A 9,693-nucleotide genomic window follows, 5' to 3' on the forward strand; every position below is an offset into this window, starting at 1 on the left:
GCTTTAAAGCTATTGTCCTATGGTTATGGGAGGTGCAATGCAAATGCAAGTTCTTTATCTCCTTCCACCTTAACTCTTTAAAGAGTGTACATTGCAGAATGAATATGGCCAACTTTGCATGTTTCTGTTTCCTTGAGCTTGCCTCTTCCAGGGTGAGAATGCCAAGTAACAAGACATCAGCTTAGCGGAGGCAGGAATCTCTACAAAATACTTCAGGATGTTAGGTTTCGCAAAGCTGATGTTGGCCAAAACTCAGCAATGGGAACAGTAACTGGAATAGATATTCATACTCTCAGATACACCACTCCAATTCTCTGACATAAAAGATAGAAGCCATTCTTAGTGTTGCTCTGAACATCCAACAAAACCAGAAGCACCTACTTAATGGAGCAGCCATGACCGAAGGGACTCATTCAGATGTGATATGCACCAACGTGGATCTGAAAGCGATATCCTGTGAGCTCTTCAGGAAGTGAAATTCTGCCAAATCTAATTCATTTTACTTTCAAAGTTCAACTAATTTCGCTGTAATTGTTCATGACCACAACAAATCTCTACGGGCACAGGTATGCTGGTTGTAAGTACACATTTGTTAAGTAAGTTGCATCCAATACAAAAAAGCAAAGCTTAACAAAGATGATCCTCATGGTCTGTTCCTTGGAACCTTGGAGCTCACTCTCTGAGTTACCGTGGGGCAGGTCTCTTTTCTCTTGCTGTGTTCTGTTGATGTAGATGTTCTCTTGTTAGTTTGCAATGGTTACTCTCTCTCTCTTGGACTCCTTATTTTTATATATTATTTTTCCTTTGACCTTATATGGTAACTAACATGTCTTCAACTATCTTATTCCTTCACTCAATAGTATGCCTTCATATACATTATCAACCTTGTTCTCTCCTTCTCAGACCTAGCTACCCCAGATGTGAGCCTTTCCTAGGCTGCTTCGTGAGGCTAGGGAGGAGATTGCTGAACTGTTGGCTAGGATCTTTGAGTCCTCGTTGTCCATGGGGATGGTACCGGAGGATTGGAGGGTGGCAAATGTTGTCCCCTTATTCAAAAAAGGTAGTAGGGATAGTCCAGGGAATTACAGACCAGTGAGCCTTACGTCTGTGGTGGGTAACCTGCTAGAAAGGATTCTGAGAGATAGGATCTATGATCATTTAGAGAATCATGGACTGATTAGGGACAGCCAGCATGGATTTGTGAAGGGAAGATCTTGCCTCTCTAGCCTGATAGGGTTCTTTGAGGAGGTGACTAGGAAGATTGATGAGGGTAGTGCAGTAGATGTGGTCTACATGGATTTTAGTAAGGCGTTTGACAAGGTTCTGCATGGTAGACTTCTTCAGAAGGTCAGAGGCCAAGGGATCCAGGGAGGCTTGGCCGTGTGGATTCAGAATTGGCTTGCCTGTAGAAAGCAGAGGGTTGTGGTGGAGGGAGTGCATTCGGATTGGAGCCTGGGGTGGTGGTGGAGGCTGATACATTGGTCAAGTTCAAGAGATTGTTAGATAAGCATATGGAGGAATTTAAGATAGAGGGATATGTGGGAGGAAGGGGTTAGATAGTCTTAGGTGTGGTTTGAAGGGTGGCACAACATAGTGGGCTGAAGGGCCTGTATTGTGCTGTATTGTTCTATGGTTCTATGTGAAGCTCACATTGTAAACAGTATACATGGTAATAATAAATACAATAGAGACAGAGATGAGCACAAAAACAATAGAATAATGTAAAGTCCAGATGAAGGGTCTTGACCCAAAACATTGACTGTCCATTTCCTTCCATAGATGCTGCCTGACTCAATGAGTTCCTTCCGCTCCTTTGTGTGTTGGAATAGTGCAAAGTACAGTAGTGCAAACTGAGGCAGTGCAAAAAGAAATGCTGACGTGACAATAACAGATGAGGTAGAATTAAGGGCTCGAGAACGTGTCCACACCACTGGGAAGGGGATGTGAAAGAGGTGATTGGTTCAGAAATCTGATAGCAGTGGGGAAGGAGCTGTTCTTGAGTCTGGTTGTCCTTTCCACAAACATCCTTGTTCCAATGGTAAGGTTTTAGTTCCCCCATTGTTTTCTATCTTCAAATTAATTTATTCTGAGAAACATCTTTTATCTGGTTCCCAACACATTTTCTGACCTTCACAATCTACAAGTTGTACACATTCTTGCTTCAGACCTTCTCTGCAGTTTTTGACTTAATAAACTGCTTCTTGACCTTAGTCCATGTTAATACTGAGTTGCTACACAATACTGAATATATATTGTAGTTTAGAAATTGAGTTTAGTACATATTACTGTTATCTTAAAAATCTATTGGTTCATAATGGCAGTAATGATTAGGACACAAAGATATATCAGATAAAATCTACTAACCCATATACACTATTGGATCAGGCTATCTCCTATAAACAGCAGCACAAATAATGGAATGATATTAATTCCCACCTCATGCGCCTCATAATCATACTAAAACCCTGGTAAGAGCTCTCCAGCAATGTAACAGCATTTGGATGCTTTGGTGCTCTACATTGATATAAAGAGGTGAAGATGGTAATGCAGACTGCTGATACCTCCTCCCATGTACGGTCAAACACACTTCCAGGATGTGGAGCTTGCAAGTGCCAATAATGAAGCAGTTACAGGACTCACAACACAGACAACTTGTAGGGAGCAAATCAGGACATGTGAGAGATGAAGGGTGGTGAAGGATTGTCAGCTGCTCTGTCTCCATAATTTGGAGGTGAGTTATCAGTCCTTTTACTGCTTGAATAATTAATGTGCATGTGTAGGATTGCGACAGAGGGCTCACTGTGCCCTGCTATAGAACATTATAATAGATGGACAGAAATCTCTGTCTTATTTTATTGAATCACATATTGTGAAAGGAAGGCTTGAAAAACTGCAGTTGAGTTGCAGACAAGACAGACTAAATAGCAGAAAAGTAATTCTGGCTTTTTTATTCACAGCAATTTGCAAACATGAGTGGGTATATTTGTTTCTTGGGGGGGGGTGAGGGGTAGAGAGAAAAAACACAGAAGTGATTCTTAAATACATTTTATGCCGGCTAATATCGGTGTTGGCTTGGTGGCTCTTTTTGAGAATGAACTTCTGTCTTTCCTCGGCTGTTAGCTATCACTCCACAGCAAAGACTGGGCAGTGAGTGGGAAGGCACTCAACACAGATGGCTCAGGCCAAAAAAAACTGCTGAAGAAGGTGAATATTGTGAAATCCATAACTTCCACAGAATTTGCCTCGAATTTTGACTCATTGCCCCGCCCCTCCCCTTGCCCCGCCCCTCCCCATCCCCCACCCCAACCACATCTGTGCCCTGCAGGGGCCAGAATTCCTATGCTCAGTGTCCACGTACTTTATCAAGGCATCAGATTGCAATCACAAGCACCTTAGCCCACCAGAGGAACTGTGATGGCAAACAATTCATTCTGTGGATGTTGGCCAATCATTTGCACTGATCTGACTCAGGGAGTGGGTTTTCTTGTGCTTATTGGTTTGAACAAAGATTAACTGTTTCCGTGGTACCTGGCAGGTGCTCAGTGATCTCTCAGCTCCACCCCCAGTGGTTTTAAAGGAAGAATTCCTGAGACTGGGGACTGGGCAGCAAGGAGTATGCTCATATCAGTGAGTTAATGAAGCTTATGTTAGTGAATGAGTGAAAGCAAGTCAGATTGAAATCAAGTCAGTTCTCTGGTTGGTGTTGGTGAATTAGTTAGTCGCTATTAATGGGCTAGTGTGTCACAGTGCAGCTTCACCCACTTGACGTTCTGGATCCAGTTGCTGTTACAGCTTCTACTGACGGAACAGGTTTGAACGCAGGAGTTTTCACTGTTACTTATTTTTAAATGAGTGGATTGATTTATCAGGATAATTATTACTGTTTGGTGTCCTTTAATCTGTAAAAGGCTGCTGGCCAATTTATTAAAAGCAAACTGTAATATTTTTAAATGTGTGCTGTATGAATTAAGAGTAATTTTATTTAAGTTCATTTGGAATAGTTCATCAAATGTTACACAGGAACTAAAAACAAACTGGAATTCAGATTAAAGTATTTGAAATTAAGTGATCTGAAAATGAATTCCAGTTGTGTTTATTTGAACTGCAATGAATTCAACAGATTGAGGGCTTTTTGATCTATGGCATTGCAATTTGCAGTTGAGTACGGTAAGGAGGTGATGAAGAAAAGTAATGGGGAGAAGATGATGGATAAAGGAGGAGAGGAGAACAATACAGGAGGAGGTGAGAGAGGGATGAGGGTGGAGGTGGTGAGGGAGTCAGTGACAAAGGAGAGGGTGACAGAGGAGAGGAAGAGGGGTATCCTGTGAGAAAGGAGAGGGTGGAGGGAGGGGTGAGAGTCAGGGAGGAGAGCATAAAAGGGAAGCAATAAAGGGGAAAGAGGGAAAGTGGGTGGTTATGATGGTTGGCAGCTGAAACAAACTTTAACTTAATTTTGTAATCAAAACAAAATTTTAAGCATTTTTAACGCACATCATTGAAAAAGGAAGTTAAAGATTTGTACATGGAAGGGAGCCGGTTTGTCAACTCCTGTCACATCATTAATGGGCCACTCTTTTTCCTTATGTGCTTCTTCAGATTTAATTACCTGCTGACAAGTTATTTTGTCCTTTGTGTCATTTGTGGAGTGGAAGTCTCTGTGACCACCCAATTAACACAAAGGTCAGTAACTAATTTTACTATGCTTAACTATTGACAAGATGTAAACATATTCCCTTTCAGTGGAAGCTAAACTTACTGCCTCTGGTATCCATGTTTTGGTCTCACTGTGGCTATCTTGCGGGATTAGTTTAAGAGTGTGAAATGTATCTAACAAGCAGAGTTATACTGTGAGCTGTAAAAATATGCGCTTAAGTGACAAATATCCCCAGGATTTCAAAATGACCTTGACCTACACTCCCAATTAATATTGAGCCTAAACAAATCCTGATTGCGTTAAATCAATTCTAAAAGCAGATTCTGGAGCTATACAATCCACTTTTATATTGATGTGGATGGAACTGAGCTGTTAAACACAGTGTGTTAAGGAGTATTGTCAGTGGCATTTGGCACTTGGAATGACTTTCCTCTTTCTCCTATTGTAACTGTTCATGTGCAGGCTGTAATCATAAACAATGTTGTTACTGGGAACCTCACTTAACATGAAGAATTTTGAGTCATTTGGCGTTTCCAATGGTATAATTTAACATGAAGGGATCATGAATAGAGGATCAAGCTTGAGTAGTTCAGTGATGCTATCTCAGTTCCATCTCCCACTCACACCCTTCATTATTTGTAATAAACCACATCTCAAATTAAATCAGCATTCCTTACAATCACAGCAGTTAAGAAACAGCAGATAAATTATCCTGGACTGTGAGGCTATTGTGGTATCTGTGGCACCAAAAATGCTGTCACTCAGTTCACCGAAGGATATAATGAGAAGAGATTTTGCAGTTACTAACAAATTATAGGGCTGTAGATGTAATGTTAACAAGGCAACTATTTGATGTGGGGTAAACTTTATCTTCAGATTTTATTAGGGGAGAACAGCCTCTGTATAAGTTTGAAAACAATGCTACTCTGTAAACAAGAGAATATTGTCTTGAATGTTATTGGGTCTACTTCAGTGTTCCAAGCAGAACTGCAACCTGATTGGGGATATTCAGACTGAGAATTGCAGGAGAGTTAGACACAGATTTGCCCAGCAACAATATGTCAAGGGGCTGGGAAAGGAAAGGGAGGTTAGAGAAGGGGTGGTTATTGACAAGGACTGAGGGATAAGGAGAGAGTTCACTATCAGGGCAGTGGCAGGGCCCAACATTGTCAATGAGAGGGAGGGGAGAATCTTCTAGGGTTCCTGCTCCTGTTCCATCATCCCTGTTGAAAAGTGTGTTGATATTTGGTGAAGATTTCACTGTGCTCAGCTGTGGATCCTCTATTAAGGAATAGTTGTCTGCCATTCAGCATCTGGGATCATAGATGATGGATGGCTATTTGGCAGGTTTCAGAAGGTGCACAAACCATGTATCCAGTCAGAGTTGATGTCTTCCAGATGGGAGAAATCCTAAGAACATTCTTTAAGAGTGTCCCTGAAATCTACTGCTTTGACCAGTCCCTGTGAGGGGCAGGAGGAGGAAACACAACCCCTTACACCTGCTCCACTGTTCCATACAGTCATGTCTGATCTGACCATGGCTTCAATCCTTTTTTCCTACCTGGTCTCCAAAACCTTTGATTCCCCTAAAGTTTAAAGACTATTTATTCCAACCTTGGATAGCTTCAGATAAGATAAGATATTTATTTATTAGTCACATGTACATCGAAACACACAATGAAATGCATCTTTTTGCGTTACTGAGAATGTGCTGTGGGCAGCCCGCAAGTGTTGCTACTCTTTCAGCGCTAACATAGCATGCCCACAGCTCCTGACCTGTATGCCTTTGGAATGTGGGAGGAAACCGGAACACCCGGAGGAAACCCATGCAGACACAGGGAGAACATACAAACTCCTTAGAGACAGTGGCGGGAATTGAACCTGGGTTGCTGGCACTGTAATAACGATATGCTAACTGCTACACTACTGTGCCACCCATGGACTATGGAGAAGAGAATTCCAAAGATTCATATCTTTTTGGGGAAGAAATTCCTCCATAGCTCAGTCTTAAATGGGTAGCCCCTTATCTTGAGGCCATTGTTCTAAACTCACCCAACAGAGCAACCATCCTCTCAGCATCTACCATGTCAAACTCCCCTCAGGATCTTGTTCACTTCAATGAGTTAATCTCTCAATTTTCTAAACTTTGTGGAGCATCCATTTATCTTTTTCTCATTAAAAACAATCCTTTCACAACCAGAATCAATCCTGTGAACAGTCTCTGCACTGCCTCCAAGGCAATTAGCTGTCAGGGGGACCTGATATACCTTTGAAGAGTAACCCTTAATGATTCTTTTGTCCACATTCCTGACTTCCCTATCTGCTCTGATCTCCTCTGTTATTAACCGTCTCTAACAAGTACTTTCTTCTTTCATCCAATAACAATTTTCTCTCAAAACTCTGAAAATGAAGTCCATTCCAGCTCTTGTTTCCTGCATTCATTCTCTTCTAATCCCCCTTTCACAGACGAGGAAAGAACTCCTCTCATCTGAGGTGATGTCTCCCTCACTGCCAGTATCCTTTTGTTTTTCCATTTTTGTCAATTGATATATCTGCAGTCAGTGACCATCTCGATGTTCTTATGTATGGAATGATCTGTCTGGATGACATGCAAACAAACAAAAGTTTTTTACTGTATCTCTATGTATGTGACAATAATAAATCAATACCCTTCCTTCCTTGCTTCTCCAAAATTTCAAATCCCCTACCCGACATAACTCTTCTATCTTCATGCCTTGTTAGCTGTTAAAATCAGCACACTTCAAATGATCCAATCCTTCATTCATCCATAGGACTACAAAACTATGGACTCCTCACTTTCATCCTGTGGTTGCCATGGGCAGAATCCCCTTACAACTAATTTGTGTTTATATAGAACCTTTAACATATTAAAATGTCCTCAAGAATTTCACATGTGTGATAACCAAAATTTGATACTGAGCTACATTATGAGTTGTTAGGGCAGGAACTGGTCAAAGAGGTAGGTTTTAAGGAGATTCTTAGAGAAGAAGAACGCATTAGAGAGGTAATGTGGGTTGGGGATAGACTTCTAGAGGTTGGGCCTTGAGAGCTGAAAGTATGTCCTTCAAGAGTGGAGCAAGTTAATTGGAAACTGAACAGAGAACCAGGAGGGAAGCAGAGGCCTTGGAGTGTTACATCCTGGGTGAAGGTTTGTGACTGAGAAGGCCCAAGTAATTGGAGATAATTGCTCTTAAATCCTCTCCTCCCCTGCAGGGGATAAGGCCGTGTAGGGGGTCTCCATTCCATTCCCATTTTTGACTGCTGAAATCTGTGATAATCCCCAGAAGGACATGTCCTCCAGTCTTCAGGGCATGCCAACCTCTGTAATGTTGCACGTGCAGTAGCACTACCCTTACCTATTGATCCTTGTCCTTGGAAACTGAATGGGATATTGAGTACAATTCTGATAATCTGGTATACACTCGTACATGTGGAGTGTGAGCTAGGGGTCTGTAGTGTGAGTGTGGTGTGCATCTGGAATTGGGAGTCCGGACTGTGAGCTGGATGTGCAACAGGGATCTGGAGTTTGGACCAGGTGTGGGGCCAGAGCCAGGGTTGGGGTTGGGAACACCAGGGCTCAGGAATGTGGGTAGGTTTGTGGCAAAAGCCAGGATCTGGAGTGTTTGTATGTTTCAGCTCATTTTGACAAGCTGAAATATAAAAGTTGAAATGCATTGGGTTCTATTTCCTTCTCACTTTGAATTTACCGGGTTCACTGAAAAATTTATTACATAACTGTATAATATGTAAAAAGGCAAATAAAAGTGTGTTGGGGTATTGAAGACACATGAGACTACAGATACTGGAATCTAGAGCAACAAACAAAATGTTGGAGGAACTCAGTGTGTCAGGCAGCATCTGTGGAGGGAAATGGACAGTCGATGTTTCAGGTTGAGACTCTTCATTTGGACTGTGGACCAGTCCAGATGAAAAGTCTTGTCCAGAAACACTGACTGTCCATTTCCCTCCACAGATGCTACCTGACCTGCTGATTTCCTCCAACATTTTGTTTGTTGTGTTGGAGTATTAATAGGAGTAACAGAATAGTCTGGAAAATCTGCTAGTCCAGCCCCACTAAAATCCCAAAGGCCTGGATTATCAGAGTTATATGTGGGGTGAGTGAAAGTCCCACCATGAAGAGAAAAAACACCCTTTAGTATCTTCTGCAAAATTCCACATTAGCATTTGTATTTAGTCCTGGTTTTGTCCAGTCAATTTAATTGCAACATAAATTCTGGAACTGGTACAATTAGTGTCATGTCTTTCATCCTAGAAGGGTCAGAAAGGGTGATTAATTCTCTATAACTATGAGGCGTTGTCTCTTGACCGACCTTTATCTCTGAAATAAAGAGGCCAAATTGAATATGCTGTGCACATAATACAATGAAAATTTAGTCCCTGAGTGATACTGATCTAAAACTAATTATCTCTCTGATGCTGGTAGTTCTCAATAGTTGGAAGTAGCAACCATAAATACCAGAAAAGATACTTATCTGGAAATGTGGGTTACGTGTGGGACTATTGAATACAAACTTTGTATCAAGATTTCAGTTTGTATCTGGAATGCTTTTAAAGTGCAGTCTGTGACCCCTCCTTAAAAACAACTCGATCCCATGGGTGTTGGCACCCCAGAAGCTGCAATTCTTTCAATGTATCTCCCAGTTCCTCAATACTGTATCTAAATCCTGCTAATACCATCCAGAGTAATTTATTCCACAACCTTTTTAATCTTTGGTGAAAGAAGTCTTCCTGACTCCAAGCCTCATTAATACAATTATTTCCAAATAGTGTAAATAGATTTGGACCTTCAGCGCAATGCATAATTTATCCAACGTTTCAATCCGCTTCCCAAACATGGGCTGTTCTTAATGCAAGGCAGTTTCTTTTACAGAAGCTTTGCTGGTACCATCAATGCAAACATGGAATCAAGTAAAGAGGTGGACAAACTGTCAGTCATTGAACCAAAGGCTGAACTCAAAAATGCACATTACTTTAAAGTGCTTTTAGCTGTGCTGTTG

This window comes from Pristis pectinata, chromosome 24 (genome assembly GCF_009764475.1).
Source record: "Pristis pectinata isolate sPriPec2 chromosome 24, sPriPec2.1.pri, whole genome shotgun sequence".
NCBI lineage: Eukaryota > Metazoa > Chordata > Chondrichthyes > Rhinopristiformes > Pristidae > Pristis > Pristis pectinata.